This window comes from Geotrypetes seraphini, chromosome 4 (assembly GCF_902459505.1).
Source record: "Geotrypetes seraphini chromosome 4, aGeoSer1.1, whole genome shotgun sequence".
Classification (NCBI taxonomy): Eukaryota; Metazoa; Chordata; class Amphibia; order Gymnophiona; family Dermophiidae; genus Geotrypetes; species Geotrypetes seraphini.
In genome coordinates, this window is record NC_047087.1 from 286388107 (window position 1) to 286410873 (window position 22767).

The 22767-nt window shown below is 42.3% G+C and overlaps 1 protein-coding gene across 9 annotated transcripts in view; it reads left to right on the top strand.

Annotated features, from left to right (window-relative positions):
* Positions 1-22767, top strand: part of LDB1 (LIM domain binding 1) — a 297290-nt gene that overhangs the window by 137064 nt on the left and 137459 nt on the right. The window contains exon 1 of one of the 9 annotated variants that reach the window (XM_033940980.1): positions 9463-10233. The exons of 7 other annotated variants lie outside the window; for them this stretch is intronic. The gene's annotated coding sequence lies outside the window, so the exon portion shown is untranslated. Of the gene's footprint in view, positions 1-9462; positions 10234-10437; positions 10457-22767 lie in introns of those variants that run through there. One more of the 9 variants, XM_033940982.1, reaches the window with a different exon arrangement.

A 22767-nucleotide genomic window follows, 5' to 3' on the forward strand; every position in this document is an offset into this window, starting at 1 on the left:
ACTAAGTAGAAGATTTAAACCAAACCGAAGAAAATATTTCTTCACATAACATATAATTAAGCTCTGGAATTCGTTGCCGGAGAATGTGCTGAATTCAGTTAGCTTAGCGGGTTTTAAAAAAGGCTTGGATAATTTCCTAAAAGAAAAGTCCAAAGGCCATTATTGAGAATACTTGGGGAAATCCACTGCTTATTCCTAGGATAAGCGGCATAAAATCTGCTTTAGTATTTGGGATCTGGGTTGGCCACTGTTGGAAACAGGATACTGGGCTTGATGGACCTTCGGTCTGTCCCAGTGTGGCAATTCTTATGTTCTTACTTTGTCAAATGCCTTTTGAAAATCCAAATACACACCTTTTATCCACATGTTCATTCACTCCTTCAAAGAAATGCAGTAGGTGAGGTAAGATTTCCCTTGACTAAATTCATGTTGGCTTTTTATTTATTTATTACATTTTCTATACCGTTCTCCCAGGGCAGCTTACATTAATTTATTCAAGTATGTTTCCTTGTCTGTCTCAGGCTCACAAACTATCTAATATACCTGTGGCATTAGGGGACCAAGTTACCTGCCCAGGGTCACAAGGAGCAGCGCATGTCGGAACCCACAATCCCAGGGTGCTGAGGCTACAGTTCCCACCCCTGCACCACCCTCCCGGACATAGTGTGGTAGGCGATTGCATGGCAAACGTCTGCTAGGGATGGCAAAACATAGTTAACAAAGCATGGTAAAACATAATATGACGTGGAATGGTGAAAAATAGTATGATACGACTTGGCAAAATTGGTAAGGCAACAGTGGGTGATGAAACAGAATAGAAGACGTGGAACACTGTGTGGTAGGCGTGGCATGAGATATTGAACTGTGGTGGTAATAATAATAATAATAATTTTATTCTTATATACTGCCAAAGCCATAGTAGTTCGAGGTGGTTTACAATAAGAGCTGGACAATCAGCAAAATAATTACAATGAAAGTCATCGAATACATGTAGGTAAGTTAAAGAGAAAATCAGAGAAAGGGAGAAAGTCAAAAGTAATAGTCACAAAGTAGGGTCATCGAGTACATGGTAAGTAGAATACAGAGATAAGGCTTTAGAGAGTGTAGCAAAGATAATACCCATATGGTAAATATGGTGTATAGTATAGTAGGACAAAGATGGCAAATAGTAGAGAGTAGAAGAACATTGTATGAGAAAACATGGCGTGGTCAGACAGAGAATGAAGCACATAGCATTTTAGATTTGAGACAGTGGAGGGTTGGGCAATTTGTCAGAAGGTTTGGGGAATTTGATTGGTGCACTCTCATAGAGGGTCAGGAGAAAAGGTGAGTTTTTATTGCCTTCCTGAAGTTAAGTAGGCCTTCTAATGATCTTATAGAAACATGACGGCAGATAAAGGCCAAATGGCCCATCCAGTCTGCTCACCCGCAGTAACCATTATCTCTTTCTCTCTCCAAGATCCCACGTGCCTATCCCAGGCCCTCTTGAATTCAGACACAGTCTCTGTTTCCACCACCTCTTTTGGGAGACTGTTCCACGCATCTACCACCCTTTCTGTAAAAAAAGTATTTCCTTTAATTATTCTCATTGCAGAGTTTCCTTTCAGATGAAACAGACTCGACTCATGCACATTTATATTACGTAGAAATTTAAACGTCTCTATCATATCTCTCCTCTCCCGCCTTTCCTCCAAAGTATACAGATTGAGATCTTTAAGTCTGTCCCCATACGCCTTGTCACGAAGACCACACACCATTTTAGGAGCCTTCTTCAGGACTGACTCCATCTTTTTATATCTTTTTGAAGGTGCGGCTTCCAGAATTGTATACAATATTCTAAATGAGGTCACACCAGAGTCTTAAACAGAGGCTGTCACCTTTTCAACCTGTTTGGCCACATCAAAGAACATATATTCTAAAAAAAATAAAACATACCCTAAAACAGCCCCAAAATTGAATCTGACTCAAAATCCAGAGCCCTGATAAGAGTTGATCTCTAGAATTCTTGGGATGTTGTTGGATTCTTCCTTAAATATGGCACCCTAGATCAATAATGTGATAAAAATATTTTTTCAGCTTTAACAACTGTGTTTGGTTCATTCATATTTTCTTAGATATCATTTTAAGAGTGCTTGTCCAGCTGTTAGCTCTCTCTCTCTCTCAGCCGGATTATTACAATTCTCTTTACTCGGGTATCTCTTTGAAACCAATGAACAGAATCTAACTAATCCAAGACTCAGCTGCTCCATTGATACTTGGTAAATCAAAGTCTGACCATAGTTTGCCACTGCTGGTTGAGCTTCTTTGGCAACCACTGAGGGCTTGGATACTATTTAATGTTTGCTGTTTTGTTTTTAAAACTTAAGCTGTTCAAGTATGGCCTTCTAATCATTTTTATTTATATTACTAGGTTTTTATAATTACCCTCAAAATGCCGATTGTTATTATGTTTCCCATCTGTGAAAGGTCTAAAATATAAGAATGTTCTTGAAAATTCCTTAATATACTATCGGTCAGCCAAAGTCTGGAGTTCTACTGCAGGATATCCATTTATGTTCTGTAAGCCTCCCTGACCATGCCTAGAATCCTTACAGTTCCTCCTATCTTCAGTTCTGGAAATGTCTGAAATCACATTTGTTTAGGAAAATTTTATTGCAATTTTATTCACAGTTTTTATCAATATTAATCCTGATATAGTGTCATCAATCCCTTAAGGGTATTATCCTGGTCTGAACCTTGAACTTAGAGATAAAATGGGTCATAAATATTATTATTATTATGCAACACTGGTTGATGAAGAATAACTTAAAGCTCAGTCATACAAAGACAGATTTTCTGTGGCTGCATAGAGCAAAAATTTGTACAAGCTATCACAAGATTTAGTAGGAAGCGCAGATCCTGACTCCAAAGGAGGAGATTAAAGTACTGGGGGTGTTACTGGATACCACCCTTACTTTTGGGAAACAAATGGGAGTGGTACATAAAGAAATATAAATTTCATTTATGGAATATTTGATATTTGCACCCTTATTTTGAATTGTCAGTTTTAGTGATTTGCGATATGCATAGATTACATTTTGGGCTTGACTATTGTCAGTGCTCTACATAGGCTTGCTTTAGCATTAATTGGAGAAGTTGCAGTTTATGCAAGACTGTGGTAGCTAGGGTGATTACAGGCACTGAATGGAGTGATAATATTGTCCAGGTGTTGAGAGAAGGCCACTGGTTACCCATAGAACAGAGAACTGGGTTTATAATTATGAATAGAATGGCTCTAGAATATGCATGAGAGAGATTTGCATACCTGTCACTTCTATTATAAGCAAATCTCTCTCATGCATATTCATTAGGGATATCTTGAAAACCCGACTGGCTGGGGGGTCCCCAGGACAGGGTTGAGAACCACTGTTTTAGGAGGACTTAGGGCATTGTATAGACATACACTGGGGAGATGTTTGCATTCTGCTGACTAGGGTATGTTAAGGAGGGAAGGAGGTGTATTATTAACTGAGTCAAGCAAGCATGCCTTCTCATGCGTGGCATTGATTTTATAGAATTGTCTATATGGAAAAGTGAGGGACCTTAAAGATCTTATGAACTGCTAGAAAAAAATGTAAAGCTTACGTTAGAAAACATGTACTAAAATCCACTGACTTTCTCCATAAGTGGTGATAGTGTTTTTTTTAGAGGAGTATCTGTTTTGTTTCTTGTAATGTTTTTGTTTTGAACATTTTTGACACACAATATAGAAAAGTCCAGATAGATAAATAATAATGCTAATTTTATATTTTCTGGCTCCCGGATTGTACACTGCAAAATATTCCTGGTGATGGTACCTTTGGTTTTATTCCCTTTTTCTGCTACTCTAATTCTTTCCTTCTTAGTGAGTCTGCGTATCTTTGGATCAAAGGTATGTGTCTTCTTATTTCCTAGTGAGACACAGGGTATCTGTGCTCTTATCCCTTTATGCAGCGGTCTCAAACTCAAACCCTTTGCAGGGCTACATTTTGGATTTGTAGGTACTTGGAGGGCCACAGAAAAAAATAGTTAAAGTCTTACTAAAGGAATGATAACTTTGCATGAGGCAAAACTCGCTATAGTTTATAAATCTTTCCTCAATTGCTTCTGAAAGCAGCTGAAAGCAGTGCAACATGCAGAAAGTGAAGTTCAGATAGTTTTTCACTTTCTGCATGTTGCACTTCTTTCAGCTGTGTATAGCGGAAATTATCAGAAGCAATTAAGGAAAGATTTTTAAACTATAAAGAGTTTTACCTCATGCAAAATTGTGATTTAGATTCTAATCTAAAGTATTAACTGCAAGAGACAAGATTTTGGTGTAGTCTTCTAGGTTGTTTTTTTTTTTATAGAGGGGAGAATCAATATCCGACTTGTGCCTTGAAAATTTGTGCCTTAAGTGTCTGGTGGTAACCGCCTTCAGCTCTCACCTCCTCTAGCACCGGACACAACTGCCATCTTACATCAAGCAGTCACCGCCAGGAGAGGTGCTGAATTTTGCGAGAGTTCATGAGATTACGTACACACGCACAAGCTGCACTGCCTCCAATGGTTACCTTACGTTCTGGAACATTGCCTGCCTCACTGCTGTAACCTCACGTAAGTGCTTTCCTGTGTTTGTACGCGATTGTCCTCTTCATTCCATCTCACAATTGCGTACAGACGCAGGAAAGCGCTTGCGTGAGGTTACAGCAGTGAGGCGGGCAACGTTCCAGATTACAATGGTAACATACTGAGGGCTTCAAAATAGTATCTGGCGGGCTGCATGTGGCCCATGGGCCATGAGTTTGAGACCAGTGCTTTAGTGTGTCAATAGCTCTCTTTGGTGTTTCTCTATGTTGCATGAGTGCTCTAAGGGCTCCTTTTACAAAGCCATGGTAGAGTTTTCTTCTGTGGGCTGGCGAGGTAAATATTTGATGCTCATAGGAATTCTATGAGCATCAGAGCATTTACCTCTCCGGCCTGCGGTTGAAACCTCTACAGCAGCTTTGTAAAAGTCAGCGTAAGTTTTGACCTTGTTGAAAAGTCCAGGATAAGTCCCTGGGTTTGTGTCAGAATTCTTCAATGTACTTGGTCAAAGTACTTAATTAAAAGTAAAAATACATGTATTTTATTTAATACAAAAGTAAAAAGTACCATGAAAGACACATTAACCCCCCTCCCCCCCTTTTTACAAAATCGTAGCGTGGTTTGTAGTGCCGGCCACAGTGGTAGCACAGTTGCACAATATCTGTCTCATAAAGTCAAGTGCCCATGCCCCCCCCCCCATGACGGCCTCCATGACAACCCCCAGAGCAAAAATAGAGGCAGGAGGGATGCCTGCTCACTCTTGCCTCTGTGACTCCTCCCCCTGCCAAGCCGAATCGACCTCCCCTCTCGTGCACTTAAATAAAAATCAGCAGCAGGGATGCTCACTCCCTCCTGCCCCCACCAAACTGACCGACCCCCCCTCCCCTCGCAGGACCCCCTCCCCCTATTTTAAAAAGAATTGGCAGGAGGGATGCCCACTCCCTCCTGCCACCGGATGCTCCCCCTGGCATCCCCTGAACCACCCCCTACAGTCCCCGAACCAGCCCCATACGTATACAGAAAGAAGACAGCAGGAGGGATGCCCAGTACCTCCTGCTTGCAGGCCCGCCACTCCAAAATGGTGGGCCTTCTCCTTCATGGTGTAATCAGGGCCTTAGGCTCCTCCCTGTGTATCCCAGGATGCTTAAGGCCCCTCCCAGGGAAGAAGTGGTAAACTACAGGCTGATAAGCCTAATGTCAGTGGTAGAATAAATAATGGTGTTACTGCTGAAGGAAAAGATAGTTAACTTTCTAGAGTCTGAAGGGTTTCAAGATCTGAGGCAACATGGCTTTACTAAAGGGAAAGTCCTGCCAAACAAATCTAATTGATTTCTCTGACTGGGTGATCAAAGATTGGATAAAGGACGTGAGCTAGATGTAATTTACTTGGATTTCAGCAAAGCCTTTGATACGGTACAACACAGAAGACTCCTGAATAAACGAGAGGGCTGAACTTAGGACACAAAGTGGTGAACTAGATTGGAAACTGGTTGACTGACTGATAGGTGACAGAGAGTGGTAGTAGATGGAATTTACTCGGAGGAAAGGAACGTGAGTAGTGGAGTGCCTAAGGGGCCAGTACTGGGGCTGATTCTGTCTAATATATATGTGAGACACACTTCTGAAAGGTTAGAAGGAAAAGTTTGCCTTTTATGCAGATGACACAAAGAAATCATGAATAGAGATCTCCACAAAATCAGAAGAATGGTCAAAGGTCTGGCAGTTACAATTTAATGCAATGAAGTGCAGAGTGATGCAGTTGGGGTGCAAAAATCCAAAGGAGACGTGCAAGATAGGATGTGAGAGTTTAGTAAGCACAGCTCAGAAAAAGGACCTTGGGATGATGGTATCCGAGGATCTTAAAGAGATGAAACAATGCAACAAGTGATGGTCATGGCCAGAAGGATGGTATTCAAGATTTACTGAGCGATGCCCCTGTACAAGTCACTGGTGAGCTACACTTGGAGTATTGTGTTCAGTTTTGAAGGTATTCCTTCCATCTGGCTGTGCTGTACACCTTGAATAGGCTTTTTGAACCAGTATGTCATTCTTCTTCTCTGGCCCAATTCAAATCCGGGCTTAAAGTCCACCTTTTTGAAGCTGCTTTTAACTCTAACCTCTTCTTCACTTGTTCAATACCCAAGTTATTTTAATCATTCCTATAATAACTCCATAATCCAGGGGTGCCCAAAAGGTTGATCACGATCGACCAGGAGATTACAAGGGCAATGCGAGTCGATTGTGGAGCCCATCCCGGTCTCCACGATCGACTCGTGTTGCCTTTGCATTTTCCCTGCTTCCCCAATGCCGCAAAACCAGGCCTATGCAGCCACTGCACAAGCGCCGGGCCCACAAGCCTTCCCCCCCAACGTCATTTTTGACGGAGAGAAAGTTCTGGGCCAGCCAATCAATGTGCGGGGCATTCAGTGCAGCTCCCTGCGCTATAAAATGCTATTGTGGTTTTGTAAAAGGGGAGGGGGGTATGTTTGTCTATTTTTGTATAGTTGTTACTGAGGTGATATTGCATATTTTAAAGTCGTCTGCCTTGACCTCAGTGAAAACCCCTGAATATAAATGATAATTAACATTTTTTCTGCGTACAGTATGCTTTGTGTTTTTTAAAATTTTATTGTTGGTAGATCATTTTGACTTGGTCATTTTAAAAGTAGCTCGCAAGCCAAAAAAGTGTGGGCACCCTTGCCCTAATCTCTTACTGATCCTGTTTGTCTTGAATAGATTGTAAGGGGCTGATTCTGTGTAGGACGCCGGTCTCAGTGGCCGCCTAAGAAGTGGCTGAAAATTGGGTACTGGCGTCCTATGCAGAATCGCTTCTGCCCTAATGAACAGACGCCTAACCCACCGATTCTCTTAACTGGCACCCATGTCACCAGCGCTGGTTAGAGAATTGCGCCTTAGCCTGATCGCAACCATAGGCGCTCAGCCACCTATTTGTGTCAGGCATCCCTTGCCATCAGCTGATCATGGCAAGCTACGGCTTCAGAGAGTCCTGCCAGCTCAGCTGATTGGGAGAAAATACCCTTGCTGTGATTAGCTCAGCAGAGGGACCCCCCTGACACCAAACTTCCTGAATAGTTTATATTGGTTCTGCTGCAGCATAATAGGCCAATCACAAATGACTTTAGGGACTCTGAGGTCTTTTGTGATTGATCCATTGTGCCCCAGCTGAACCAATGAAAATTCACTATGAGACTGGACCAATATGCTCTCTTCTTTTAGTCTAGTACACTGTTCTTCAACCCCCGGTCCGCAGGAAATTTCTGCCGGTCCGCGGAGGCCCAGCAATGTTGCTGCTGCTGCTGCTAAACTTGACAGGAAATCTTCTTTCCGACGTCAATTCTGACGTCGGAGAGTATGTTCTGGGCCAGCCAGGCAGCGATTGGCTGGCCCGGAACATCCTCTCTGACGTCAGAATTGACGTCGGAAAGAAGATTTCCTGTCAGGTTTAGCAGCCGCAGTAGGGCGGTGAGAGCAGGTGAAAGGAAGGAGGGAGGCTTTTTTTTGCCGGCAAGGAGGGAAGGAGGAAGTCAGGCAAGCAGGCTGGCTTTGGACAGGGAGGGAGGGAGGAAGAGAGGTAGATAGGCTGGCTTCGGGGGTGGGACAAAGTGTGGAAGGCAGTGAGAAGGACATAGGAAGGAGGCACTGGGGGCACTAAGGACATGGGAAGGAGGCACTGGGGGCACTAAAGACATAGGAAGGGGCACTAAGGACATGGGAAGGAGGCATTGGGGGCACTAAGGACATGGGAAGGAGGCATTGGGGGCACTAAGGACATGGGAGGGAATAGAAAGGGACAATTGTTGGGCCTGAGTGCAGAAAGAAAGAAATGAAAGGATACACAGACAGAAGGAAACGCAACCAGAAACTCATGAAATCACCAGACAGCAAAGGTAGGAAAAATGATTTTATTTTCAAGTTAGTGATCAAAATGTGTCAGTTTTGAGAATTTATATCTGCTGTCTATATTTTGCACTATAGTTGTCTATTTTTCTATAGTTACTGAGGTGACTGAGCTCGCGGAGATGGGGTGGAAATGGGGGTTTTAAATTTTAGTCCTAGTAGTGTACTGGTCCACAAAATAATTTTTTTATTTCTGCTGGTCCACGGGTGTATAAAGGTTGAATATACATTCTTTTTAATGGATGATGTCCATCTTGGCTGCTTATTTTGATCATCTTGCTTTTTTTTTTTATACATGTGCTAATGATTTATGTTAAGTGCTTGTTTTTATTGTGTTTATTCTGAGTGCTTTGTATTTGGGCTTTTGTACACCATTATGGGCTGTTTGGGATATGTGCAGTGGATAAAGAAGCATTTGTACTCCTTGGGGGGGGGGGGGGGGCTTTTGTCCTGTTAGAACTTTTCTGTACCTGCCTGTCTTATGGTTTTTCTTCTTCCATCCTAAAGCACAGTAGGGTTGGGGTTTTTTCTTCTACTTTTCTTAATGGGAACAAAAATTCTTGGTATGGTGGATTGGGATAACTACAAAGGAAGGGGAGAGAGGGTGTATTTACACTTTATATGACACCTATATCGTTGTAAAAGCAAGTCTGATTTGTTTCAGAATTCAGATATATTCTAATTTCAAATCATTGCCACGAATCATGGTTTAAAAGCTTTACCGGGTAGTCCCGCTCTAAAGGTGGGGCTAAAACCAGAATATCTACTGCATTATTGTATTCGGCCAGGCAGGCTCCTCCTAGCACGCTGCACATGCTGAGAATTTGCAGACCGAGGCCAGAGGGGAGGAGCCTCACAGCGCCGGCCCCCCTCGCGCGCGCCACGATCTGTCGCTCTTTTTCCTGTGGGTTGGTGTTTGGTTGGTTATTTTTTTTTTTTTAAACTGGGAATTAAAACAAAACCAACTTTATGCTTCCACCGAACATCCCGCACCGTTCCCAAACCATCCTAACGTTTACTTCCCGGCAGCTTTGAGTGCAGAGAGTAGGAAGGGACAAGGGAGATACATTTATTTCGCTTTCCTTTCATACTCTCTCTCTTTTTTTATTTCTTTATTTCTTCTCTTCCTCCTCAGCCTGTGAGCTGCTGCTGGCCCCTCCCCCTTCAGGCAAGAAGAGTAGCCCAGGAGCTGGGCGAGCAGCGAGGAAGGGCCACCTCCTGAGGCGGCTGCTGGGCCTCTCTTTCTCTCACTGTCTGAAGCCGGAGGGCGGTGCTGTGCCCGTACCAGGGCTGCTGAGAAGTGAGAGCTTCCCAGCGCTCGGTCACCGCTGCTACCCCCTGCCAAAGGAGAGGTAGAGCAGCAGCAGCAGCAGCCATTGTTCGGGGAGCACCTTGCAAACAAAGAAAGGGCTTCTTCCACCTTCCTGCCTTCCTCTTCCCCCCCTCAGGCTGTTATCAGCTCTGCTAGGCCTCTGCTGACACTCAGTTGCACCGCCTTTTTATTTTCAGTCCTCTCTTTCAGACCCAGTTATCTCTGTCGGTGTCTTTCTTTTCTTTTTTTTTCCCCCCCCTCAGCGCTCATTTATATGTATGCAATTTACACTGCAACTTTTTCTTCGCCTGGCAGCAGAGAGAGGAGCAATGTTTTAAATTTTGCGGCTTTTGAACATTTTTTTTAATCTTTGGGGTACTGCTATTACGAATTCAAGACCCCCGAGACTTCTTCCCCAGGTGAGTGCTTTTTTATGTCTGTGTGCAGAAAAGTGAATGTTTTTGTCGTAAACGGGGAAAAGGACAAATAGAAAGCCGCTGAGGAGGAGGTTCCAGTTCCAGAGATTGCATGTGTTTTCGCACTGAAAAAGCCAGATCTGGAGATCTCTGACCCGATGAAAACAATGGGCAAAAGAAAGAATTGAACGCAGACTTTAGTGTGGCACAAGTCTCCTGTTTAAGGGTAATAAATGGCGTGAGTACTTTTTTGTTGGAAGAGGAATAGTTTGTGTGCTATGATAAAATGAAAGACTGACTGAGGAGGAAAACGAAGAATCCGGGGCAGGAAGGGATCTTGGGAGAAAAGCTGCAATGAAGTTGCTGGGTTCCTTTGTACGATTTATGACAGAAAGGGGACGAAGTGACTGGACTCGAGCTCGGAAGCCGAGCGCCTCGGAACTTGCCTACCGCGGTTTTATGAGGTTTGCAGACAAAAGGAGTGCTTGGGTTAGCTTGGATCCTCTGACTAGTAGCTGAAAAGGAGGAGAAATTAAATTGCATGCTTTGCCTTCGGAAATGAAAGCCGCGTTTCATTCTTGCTGCTTAATTTTGGTGGTGTCTACTCTGGTGTCAAGAATCACTTCTTCCTCTCTTATTATTTCTTTAGTTTTGTACAAGTATTTGTAACCATAGAGAACAACTTTCTGGAGAAGTAGGGAAAGTGTTCACAATATCTTTGCTTTCCTTGGCTTGCTTGCTCTTGCACTTGAAAATACTTTCTACAGGCGATCAGATTCGGGAATCTCGTGTTAGTACGGTTTAGATATTTTGCAGGCACTGTACTCCTTTTTTCCTCCCTTCTTAATCCCTTTTTTTGGTTGGTTGGTGGGGTTAGTTCTTAATGGTGAGTAATAACTGTGCATAATGTGAACCCCCCCCCCACTCCAACTTGATTGATACAGCTTCTCCTTTAATATCTTTTCCCTTATTTGTATACGTTTCCCCTTACCCAGCATAATAAATGCACATCAAAACGGTGCTACAGCCTCTCTAGCATTCTGATATCCTTTTAGCAGAGCACATTGGGGCAACTTCTAAATATTTTAGTTTGAAAATGGAAACACAAGTAGCAGCATCTCTTCACAGTTAAAGGTATGCATATTAAAATGGCTATATATGTCTTGTCTACTCCTTTGTACTAGCCACCAAGATAAATAGATGATATACTTGTGAAATGTTTTCCTCATACCCCTTCCTGACCTACACATACCTCTGAGATTACCTAGATGTGGTCCTGTTATGATGTATAGAAGATGGTAAGGGCAGTTTTCAGGCAGGCCAATTAACTTGGGGAACCTGCTGTTGTTTTTCTCTGGCCATGGAGCACTTTCAAGGTAGATAGATTTTATATCTTGAGAATAAGAACATAGATCTGATCCAGATCTGATCCAATGTGGCAATTCTTTTATTTTATTTATAAATTCAAGACAATTTATAAGCAAACATTTGTTTAAGCAACTCAGATAAGAAAAGGAATGCTAAACAAATTTGTCCCTGTCCTGTCCCTGCAAATTTTGTCTCTTTCCCATTCCTGCAAGCTCTGCCTTAACTACACAAGCCTCCAACACTTATGATTTTAAAATGTTTAAGGCTTGCACGGATGAAGACAGAGCTTGCAGGAATGCGACGGGAAATTAAGATCCCGTGGGTATGGGGACAAATTTGTCCCCATGTCATTCTCTAAGACCACAAAATACAATCTAGCAATTCTTATGGTTCATCTATTCCAGAATCCCTTTTCCAACAGTGTCCAATCCAGGTCACAAGTAACTGTCAGGATCCCAAAAAGTAGCAAAATTCCATGATAGCTCTAGGGATAAGCAGTGACTTTCCTAAGATTTACATTAATAATACAGTAGTTTGTGGATTTTTTTTTTTCCTTTCAGGAATTTGTCAATCTTTTTTACCACATCCTCCATCAATGAGTTCCCAAGCTTATCATTAATTGGAAAATTATTTTTGCAGATTTTATTTTCATTGTACTGTTTTGTAATTTCATGGTTTGTCCCCGAGTCTTTGTACTTGTTGAAAAAGTAAACAATTGATTCAAGTTTACCCATTCCACTCAGGCCCCAATGCACAAAAAGTTTCCGTGCCAGTAAGATTCGTTAAAGCAGTCTTACTGGCATGGAAACTCTCCTAAAGATGCTCAAAAGGGTTCGCTGTGGCTGCTACCGATCTCCGTAGCAGCCACAGAGAACTCTATGCAAATGCATCACAAGGAGCTCATTAGTATTCTAAAGAGCTCTCCTTGTGATGCACAAAAGGGAACCCCTCCCCCTGTTTAGAGTCATTAATTGCTGGCAGCTCCGGAGTTAATGATAGCTGTAGTGAAGCATGATTTTAATGGGTGCAACTGTTGTGCATGTGTTACACACGCACAACAGCTGAGCCCATTAAAAAAAAAAAGAAGTCTGCAGCTCTGCACTCCTGCGGCACACTCTTCTCACATTCACACCGTCTGGGTCGGAGCTTCTCATCCTTCCTTGCCATCACGTCACAACAAACAGCACAGCCCTGGCAACGTACTCAACGGACCCAGCTCTGCCCCCAACTGTAACAGGCCAATCGCGGATAGGAGAGATCTATTTAACTCCGCTTTACATGTCTCCAAACTCAGTTGAGGCATTGCAAGGGTTGAGTGAAAGCATGATGGCACACTGGGAGAAAAGGGAAGGTTGTGTTTTAACGGAGTGTTTGGGTCCTTGCCTATACTACCGCTGAACTCGAGGCACGGTAGATGGCAGGACTCTGGCCTGGTAAGGAAGGTTTGTGCTCATTTTGTATCTTTTGGGGGAAATGCTTATAGGGCAGCTCTGCGAAAAGCTGAGCGGCAGGGGAAGCCCTGAACAGCTGAGCAGCAGCTTTGGGGGACTCCTGTGGCTCAGCTGATCAGATCTTCCCCTGCAGCTGAGCCGGCAGGGAGAGCAAGGGACTGCTGGCTCAGCTGCAGGACAAAATTTAGCTAACATGAAGGATGGGGGGGAGGAGCTATACCTAGCACTTGCTCTTCTGAGCAAGTGCCAGGCACAGTTTCTCCTCCTTTTCCTAGTGCTGCTCTGCACAAATAGCATACATATAATTTGCATGCTATTGTGCTGTGAGCATCACCTGGTCAAAAAATTGCTCCCACCATGATTTTTTTTTACCATGGTGTTGAAGCTTTGTGCATCTGGGTCTCAGGGTTTTAGAGACCTCTGATATCACCTCTCAGCTTTGTTTTCTCCAACCTGAAGAACTCATACCTCTAGTCTTTTTTTCTCAGACTGTAGTTGTCAGTCCCATAATTTTGGTTGCCTTTTGCATCTGAACCTTTTCTAATTTTGCCATTTTTTTAATGCAGTGACCAGAATTGCAGAATCTAGGGTAGTAGCAATCCTAGTGATTGTTGCCACCTATTTAGATATACAGTAGTTGAATCTCGGTTATCTGGCACCCATGGGGATTGGTGGATGCCGGATAACTAGTTTCTGGTTACTTGAGAGTTAATGTAAAAATATTGGTGTTCCTTCCCACCTCACTCTTATCATACCCCCCACATCCCCACTTGTAGGTCCAGCATCTTCTTCCCTTCTTTCTCTCTTCCCCTTTCTCCCCCACTCCCTCCCTTACCTGAAACAGCAGAGCCTGTCCCTCCCTCACGCTCGCCCAATGCTATAGTGGCAGCCAGTGAGCAGAAGAAGTGCTGGTAAACAAGCAGCTTCTGGCCAGCCCTTGCAGGACCTTTCCTCTGCTGTGTCAGAAGTGACGCGGCAGAGGAAAGGCCCTGTCGGGGCTGGCCAGAAGCTGCCCTTTACCGGCGCTTCCTCTGCTCGTTTGCTGCCACTACAGCGTGGAGGGAAGTGGTTGTCAGAACCAGCTCCACTGTGTTGGGAACAGTGGTAGGGAGTGGGTTGTCAGGACCGGCTGCCTGCTGCTTCAGGAATGGAGGGAGATTTGTGGCTTCCATGATGCTTCAGAAGCTAGAGGGAGGGAGATTTGTGGATACAGCTGATGCCTCTGGGGCTGAAGGGAGGAAGGCGGGGAGATTATTGGCTCAGGATCACCATTTTAGATGTTGACTTAGGAGCGTGGAAGACAATGGTTGGTTGTTTTGGGTTTTTTTGCCGGTTGGTTGAGAGTGCCAGTAGTTTGAATACTGGTTAATTGAGATTCTACTGTAATTATGCACTTCTTAGCTTGTTGGTGGTTTTAATCATCTTAGACATGTTTTCATAATCAAATGTACATCTAATCACATTGAATACAGAAGAATAGACAGAGACATTCACCAGTTTTATGAACAGGTTTATGAACAGATATGGTGAAAGCATCTGGTTACAGTGGGCCAAATGGGACCTGCCTATACCCCATATAAGTTTTTTCTGGATGGCAGTAGCTCTATTGGCGCCAAAGTTCACTTAATTGAGTGTGGTTCTCCAGTTTCTTTCTTATTATGTGAATATTTTAGGGTTCTAAAGGGCTGTGTTGTGCTGGAGTGGATGAGTAGCCTAATAGTTAAAGCAGTGAGCTGAGAACCAGGGAAAAACAATTCAGATTTTATTGCTGCTTCTGCTGCTGCTTGTGATCTTGGGCAAGTCACTTAATCCTCAATTGCCTCAAGTAAAGACTGATTGTGAGCCCAACAGGGATATACAGTACATACTGTACCTGAGTGTAATTCACCTTGAACTACAATTGAAAACAGTTGTGAGCTAAATCAAAACAAATAAAAATAAATTGTAATAGTTGCCTCTCTTCTTGCAGCCACAATACACAAGTTGAAACAGGTTATTTCTGTCATTTGGATGGGCAGACTGGATAGTTTGTAGGGTTGTTTTGTGTCTTTCTGCCCTGTTGAGCCAGTTCCTGGTTGGCACCTGCTGATTCTTTTGCTAATATTTGCTGCTATTCTGATGGTAAACAAATGAGAACTTAAGAATAGCCTTACTGGGTCAGACCAATGGCCCATCAGGCCCAGTAGCCTGTTCGCATGGTGGACTAGTACCTGGCCAAAACCCAAGGAGTAGCAATATTCCATGCTACTGATACAGGGCAAGCAATGGCTTCCCCCTGTCTTTCTCAATAACAGACTATGGACTTTTCCTCCAGGAAATTGTCCAAACCTTTCTTAAAACCAGTGTGTTCTATTTTACCAACTATACTAATTTTTTATTAAAATCATTTGAAAATCAGTTTGTTTGTTTTTGGAGGCAAAACATCCCCCTATTTTACTGTAGCGTGGTTTTTTGCGCCAGCTGCAGCGGTAATAGCTCTGACTCGGCCTGCGCTAAAAACTGCGCTACGGTTAGGTGTGTTTCTCTGGTAACATTTATCCTGTAAATGAAAACAGAATTATGCAGGTAATGTTTAAGATGTTTTATTTACGTTTGTTGCCCGAGTCATGCTGCTGGGCAAAAGGAGAATCCTGTCCAGCTGGCTTTCCCGTGAGCCACCGACCTACAGCCAGTGGAGATCGGCAATGATTGTACAAGCCTCCTTAGAACGTAGACATTTTGTGGACATTGACTCTTGTGCAGGCGATCGCTTTCATCTGATTTGGGAGCACTTTTGGAGGGACCTTCCACCGCTTGCGTGAAGTCGCCTCTTGAATACGTGATCCTTATCCTGTTAAATTATGTTTTGTGCCTATCTTGGGATGTGTTGGTAGGGGAGAGAGGAGGGATGGGCAGGGGGGTTTCTATATTGTGCCATTATACTAAGACAATGTTGTACTTTTGTCATTGTTTGTGTTTTTGCACTTTGTTCTAATAAATACATTTAAAAGTAAGATATATTATTTATTTCAGTTGTATATTCTTGAAAAGTAGCATGGTGTTAAAATGACAGTATGAGTTTGTGCTCTTCACCCCACAAACAGAATCCCTCAGTGGCTTTGTATAGTGGTGTGCAGATAAAGTATGAATTAAATTACCGGTAAATAGTGAAGAAGAGAAGACGGACAGTAAGGAATGCTATATACAGATCATGTTTTCCTTTAAATATTTGTGATTATCTTACAACCCATACCCTCTTAAATTCACTCTTATTTATTTGTCATGCACAACAACCTGAATAACATGGAAATTCTGATAAGGACTCTTCATCTTGTGCTTCAGGAGTGGATAAATGTGTTTCTGGAGGCAATATACCTTAAAGCAGTGGTTCCCAACCTTTTCTATACTTCACATTCCTAGGAAATGTTTTGATTAATATTCACCCCCCCTCTACAAAAGTAATATCTCAACCACCTACTGCCACTGCTCAAGGCACATTGGCAGCTTGTTGAGTGATGACTTGTGACTCATCACCAAGGAACACAAGCCATTCTGTCGTACCCCTGAAATTTCATCTTGTACCCCAGATAGAGAACCCCTGTCTTAAAGGGTAGAGTGTGTGGAGGAAGGTTATCAAAGTAGTGTAGGATCTGTATTGAGTCATATAAAATAACACTTAAAGACCTATATGTGTACTGTATACTATTAGAAAAGTTGAGAAGGGATATGATGGAGCCAGTCAGATATTTATGTGATGAAAATAATACAGAATTAAACTTATTTCAGCAGAAAGAAAATTTTAGAATGGGTCATAAACAGGAACTTTTTTTACCATCCTCTTGGATTTCTTTATGAAAAGCTTAATATTTATGGACAGGTTGAGCTGTTGATAACGCTGTTTATGGATTTTCCCAGAAAACATTTGATAGTTTCTCATCAAACTCATTAGAAAATAAAAATCATGGGATAGACAGTTTTATTGTGGATTGGTAAGAAGATAAAAGATAGGGAAAGGGACTATCATCTCAGGAACTGGGTTCACAACCTCTACACATTGTTGCTTGTGCAGATTAGTAAGTTGTTTGGGAACCCATTGTACGCATAAAGGCAAATGCAGATCCATAGCTGATATCCAAATTTGCAGCCGGTTGACACTGTTATCCATCAGTCTTCTCTAATCAAGGCATCCACACTGTCAATGTGCTCTTGTGTGTGCATTGTTAATGGGCAACCAGAACGACTTCCATTGGTTACACCTTTTATAACCGCTTTAAACCTTTTTACCCACTCATAAACCTTTCATTGATCCATATTGCTATGTCCATACTGAGTCAATATACGATGGTGAATTTCCACAGGTTTCATTCCCTCTGCCCAAAGAAAGCAATCTTACAATGCAGCGTCCATGTTTCTGACCTCGTGGTTGACACATGACTAAAGGCCGAACACTGCACTGTGCGTGGACGAACTATCCCAATAGGCAGTGTACGAGTATATATGTTGCATTTCGCTAGCTCTGTTCTGGTTATCGCATAATTTAACAATTGCCTTTAATTTTTGATTCATCCTCGTGTATACTGTACAAGTACTTATTTTGTACCTGGGGGGGCATGGGGCAATGGAGCGTTAAGTGACTTGCCCAGAGTCACACCTAATCACCTCGCCTATTGCCATATTGCTCCAAAAATGGGAAATGTACACAAAATGTAAGTCAAACTAGATCCACTGAACGTGTCAAGTTAGGTGAACACACTGTAATCCGTTTAATCTAATATAATAAAGCCCTAAGCGCGCATGCACACTCCCACCTGCGTGCTCCCGTTTTCCGTGCGCTGTAGGGACCCGCAGGTAGGAGTGCGGATGCCCTGATTTGCTGGGCAGTAGAAGGCCCCGAAGCAGCGTGTGTAGAGTGCTGCAGACGCTGCTGGAATCGGAAGGTTTGTCGGGACCGCGGGAAGGGACTAAGGGAGCCGGCCAGACCGTGGGAAGGGGGGTAGTAGGGGAAACGCTGCTGCTGCATAGGGAAGTGGTGTGGGGGGAGGGAAATGGAGGGGGAGGGAATGCTGCTGTTGCTGCTGTACAGGGAAGTGGTGGGAGAGAAATGCTGCTGCATTGGAGGCAGGGAGAGAGACAGATAGATAGAAAGAAAAGAAGAAAGACACGGGCAGGGAGAGACACAGAAAGACAGACAGACAAAGGGGGCCAGGGAGAGAGACGGACAGCGGGAGGGAGAGAGAGACAGAAATAAAGACACACAGACATATTCTAGCACCTGTTAATGTAACGGGCTAAAATACTAGTTATATATATTATGTATGTTAACCTGTAACCATTTTGAGCTTGTTGGGGAGAACGGGATATAAAACAAATTAAATAAATAAGAAAGTAGGACTAGAAAGGGTTGTTCTCTCAGTGGTAGAAATCTGCACTGGATCTGATTTTGTTTTTTGAATATACCGTATTTATAAATGATCTGGAGCAATGAGCAAAGTGATGCAGAATTGATCATAATAGTTAAATCATGAGCCAACTGAAAAATCACAAGATGACTTTGTGAGACTGACTAAGGCTGGATTCTCAAAACTCATTGGTAAAATCTGGCGGATTGATATAGTGGCTATAGTGTGAACGATTTTTTTTTTTACTGGCGATTTTCTGCATAAAAGCTATTTGTGCGGAGAATTGCTGGTAAAGGGGGAGAGGAACTGTGCGCTGGCACTTGCTCAGAAGAGTAATCACTAGGTACAGCTCCTCCTGTCAAGGCTGCTCTTCCTGTCCCGATCAACTGAGCTGCAGGTCTCCCTGAGTCAGCTCAGCTGATTGTCCCAGAAACATAAGCAAAAGATTGACTCTTAATCCCACAGAAAATACAAATCCAGTGAAAAAGAACACTCTGGAGATGGTGATGGGTCCTAGATATATTTTATGTGGATTATCAAATTGTATAATTTTTAAATAAAACCTGCATCTTGAACATCACCATCTCCACTGAGTTTTCATTTTCAGCTGATTGTCCAGAAGAGCTGCAGAAGGAAAAGTCATTGCTCCCGCCAACATCCCCCCTTGCCTGCTGCTACCCAGTGCCCCCCCCCCTGTACAAGATTGGCAGGAGGGATGCCCACTCCCTTCTGCTTCAGTCACTGCTGCCTGGACCCGCCTGAGTTCCCCCACATATACCCCCTTGCCTCGGCAGGAGGGATGCCCACTCCCTCCTGTCATCATGGTCCCCTAGTGAACTGATTTGAATAATCTCAAAATAAGTGTATTTTTAAAAAATCTAAACAAAAATTATAAAATAAACTGGAGATATATGTTTTAAATAAAATAACGATGTTATGCAATTGAAGCCGATGAGGAAGCTTGCGGCCTAATGAGCTATATCGGGTGAAATATTTCCCTTAAGTGATCTGAGGGCTTCAAAATGCTAAAGATAACTTTCTTAAGTAGTGATTAAACTGAATAAGCTAATGTAAACACTGTTAAATAAATGTGACTTGCCAGTATTTGAGGTTGACTTTTGAGGTTGACTTTGGTTATTAGGCATTGCCAACTAACAAAAAGATCTTGAAGTCATTGTGGGCAATATTTTGAAATGCTCATTTCATTGTGTGGGTGGCCATCAAATGAGAAAGTAAATAGAATATTAAGAATTATTAGGCAAGAAATGGAAAATAGAGGACATCACAATTCTGCTGTCTAGATCTGTTGTGTGGAGTTCTGCTATATCTTGTGACGAGTCAACCAGAACTAGAAAAGGTTGAGATATGAAAACAGTTAATTACCTAATGGGGGTCTCTGTAGACAGCAGGTTAATGCAGCCACACAATACATCAAATGTATTATAATGACAGGCTGTTCCAAAGCCCATTAAAATTGGGCTTGCCCAGGACCTGTCCAGATATAGCTAGATTCACTAACGATAGCGACAGTGATTGATTTACACATGATACTCCAGGGTGGGGTCTAAGGCCCAGTGTCATCACAGAGGAGCAGGAGGTGTTTTCAGTACCTCCTGTTCCCAACATCAAGGTACGGGGGCCGGGAGGGGCTGGGCACTCTCCTGCCTTTTTCTTCGAGGGGAGGGGGGAGGTCTTTCTGGACAGGAGGGAATGGGCATCTCTCCTGCTCTTTTGTGGTTTTTTTTTTTGGGGGGGGGAGTGTGAGCGGGCACCTTCGTGGCAGGAGGGAGGGAGGGAGGTCCTTCATGGCAGGAGGGAGTGGGCATCCCTCCTGCCATTTGTTATAGGTTCAGGTTGGTCGCCACAATTGTCGGGGGAGGGAGGCACTTGATTGTCTGGGGTCATTGGGGAGGGCCGTTAGCGGAGGTGTGTAATTTACGCAAAATATCAGTGCCATTGAAAAAAAACCCCAACCCCAAGCAAACCTGTTGGTAACAGTTACCAACAGGTCTACAGCAGTCGAGTTTTAGGATCAGTAAAACCCGATGCTAAATAGCCAAGCAATGTAAGTGAATCCATTGCATGGAGTAAAACTCCATTGCATGGAGTTTTACTAATTTGCATGGCCGGATCGGAAAATGGGTGATCGAGGAGGAAAAACACATAGTGGGCCGTTTTGTGAATCGGGTTGGTTAGCAGCGATCGTGGCTAAACCTGACTTTAGTGAATCTAGCCCATAGTGTTCCCTGGCCCTTCAATCTGTATCCAAGCAAGCATGGCTGTAGCTGCCAGGGGGTGGTGAGAGGGATACTGGGGCTGCATAAGAAGAGCCCCCTGCTTGTTGGATAGGTGTTGTGAAGTGACATAGATAATAATAATAATAACTTTATTTTTTCTATACCGCCACAATCTTGCGACTTCTAGGCGTTTTACAGTGAAGAGAGCTGGACAATCAGCAAATTACAGAGTACAATTAGGGAAGATGTCACTAAACAGTCAGTGATTACAGAGTACATTTAGTGAGAACACAATATCAACATGTTACAGTGAAGCGGGCTGGACAATTCGCATGCCAAGAGTTGCTGAGCTTATCTGATTCTGTATGACAACCTGGGTATGGTGGTCTAGAATGGAAGGATTATGTGTTTTTTCCCTTATTTGTTTGTTCTCTTGTATTCTCCTTAAAATTGGGAACTTAAATTGTCAGATTGTATTACTTTAGAAGTTAATAATCAAAAAATAAAAAAATATACCTTTGGTGGTATTGATATTAAATTTTTAGAAGTTAATAAAAAAATATACCTTTGGGATTCAGTGCAATACCCACTTCTACAACTACACCTCCCACACCGTTGTCCAAAAGGGTGCTATAAACTTATATTGCCACTACTACCTATGTATAAAGGCTCCCCCTTCTTTGCATCTCTTCTAGCAACTATCAATGAGCTTATATACCCTATTTCTACTATGCTGCTAGAGATGGACAGTTTTTGTGCTTCTAATGGATGCTTTAAGTAAATAGCTTTTATAATGTGTGGATCTGGAAAAAAAAAACCCACTTGTCTTACCACATGTATAAAGAATCTAATAAACAAACACACATGTAGCCTTTTCTTTTAGCCTTTTCATGTTCGAGTGGCACATCAAGAAAGTAAGCTAAAAAAATGGTCTGTTGCTATTTTAACGCGTGTAGCTTGTAGTGGAAGGCTGAGAAGTAGCAAGCAATTTGAAAGTTTGGAGTTTAGCAGACTTTTTTTTTAATAGAACTTATACATTTTGGTTTGAATTTATAAACTTTATAAATCTATACCTAATATTAAGACAAGTGGATCTGCTTTGGTTCAGTTAATTTTTTTGTTGTTGTTTTGGTTTTCTTTAGGAATCTACCGTATTTGATTTGTTGCTTTACAGACCTATATCCCTCTTATCTTGCTGAAATCTGAAATTTCTTGAATCACAGATCAGCTAGATTTAAGAAAGTTATTTACTGAAAAGACTTCTGATTTTAAGTAATAACACACATACTTAAAATAGAAATTATTTCTGACTGTCACAGCTATGAAACTCCAGCCATACACCTTCTGCTAGGCTTGTTGGAACTTGGAGCTGACTGTAGTGAAGTTCTTGTTTTATTTTCGCTTTGAATATGAAATCCCTTTAAGAGTGCATTGTAGCAAACTAAGAAATACAGAAGCCTTGTTGTGGTAGCTTAGGAACAAAATGTCTGTGTGCCTGGAGTACTTAGCTAGTCTAGTTTTTACAATATCCATCCACAGTAAATATCAGGAAGGCCAATATGACTTATTCTTATTTTCAATTGCTGATAATGTTGCATTTCAACAGTGAGTTAAATTTGATTGCACATGGTCCAGTTGAGAATATGTTTCAGGCTTAATAAATATGTTCTGAATATTTAGAGTTCAAAATACTTATACTGAGAATAAAATTATACTGAGTATAAGTATACTCCTGAGTATAAGTCCCTGAGAATAAAATTACCTTTAAAAGACGCTAAATACTGCTCATTGTCTCAAGCCTGCCTTCAAAGTGGTACTAGACATCATACAGTTATAGTTGATTCTTTCTTAGCCACAATAAACTCTCTAATAACTGTTTTGGGTAAGAAAAATAAGTATTTCTGTGCCTGAAAACCCACAATGCATGTACAGTTAGTTTAGCAGAGTTAAAAAAGGGAAAATGTAGATCTAAGGTCCTAGCATTCAAGGCCAGGAACCCCTGATTCCTTTTATGAGTTAACTTTTTTTTTTTTTAAATATAGATTTTATTGCATTTTTAAAGTTAACAATAGAAGTCATAAACATATTTACAAGCAATATGAG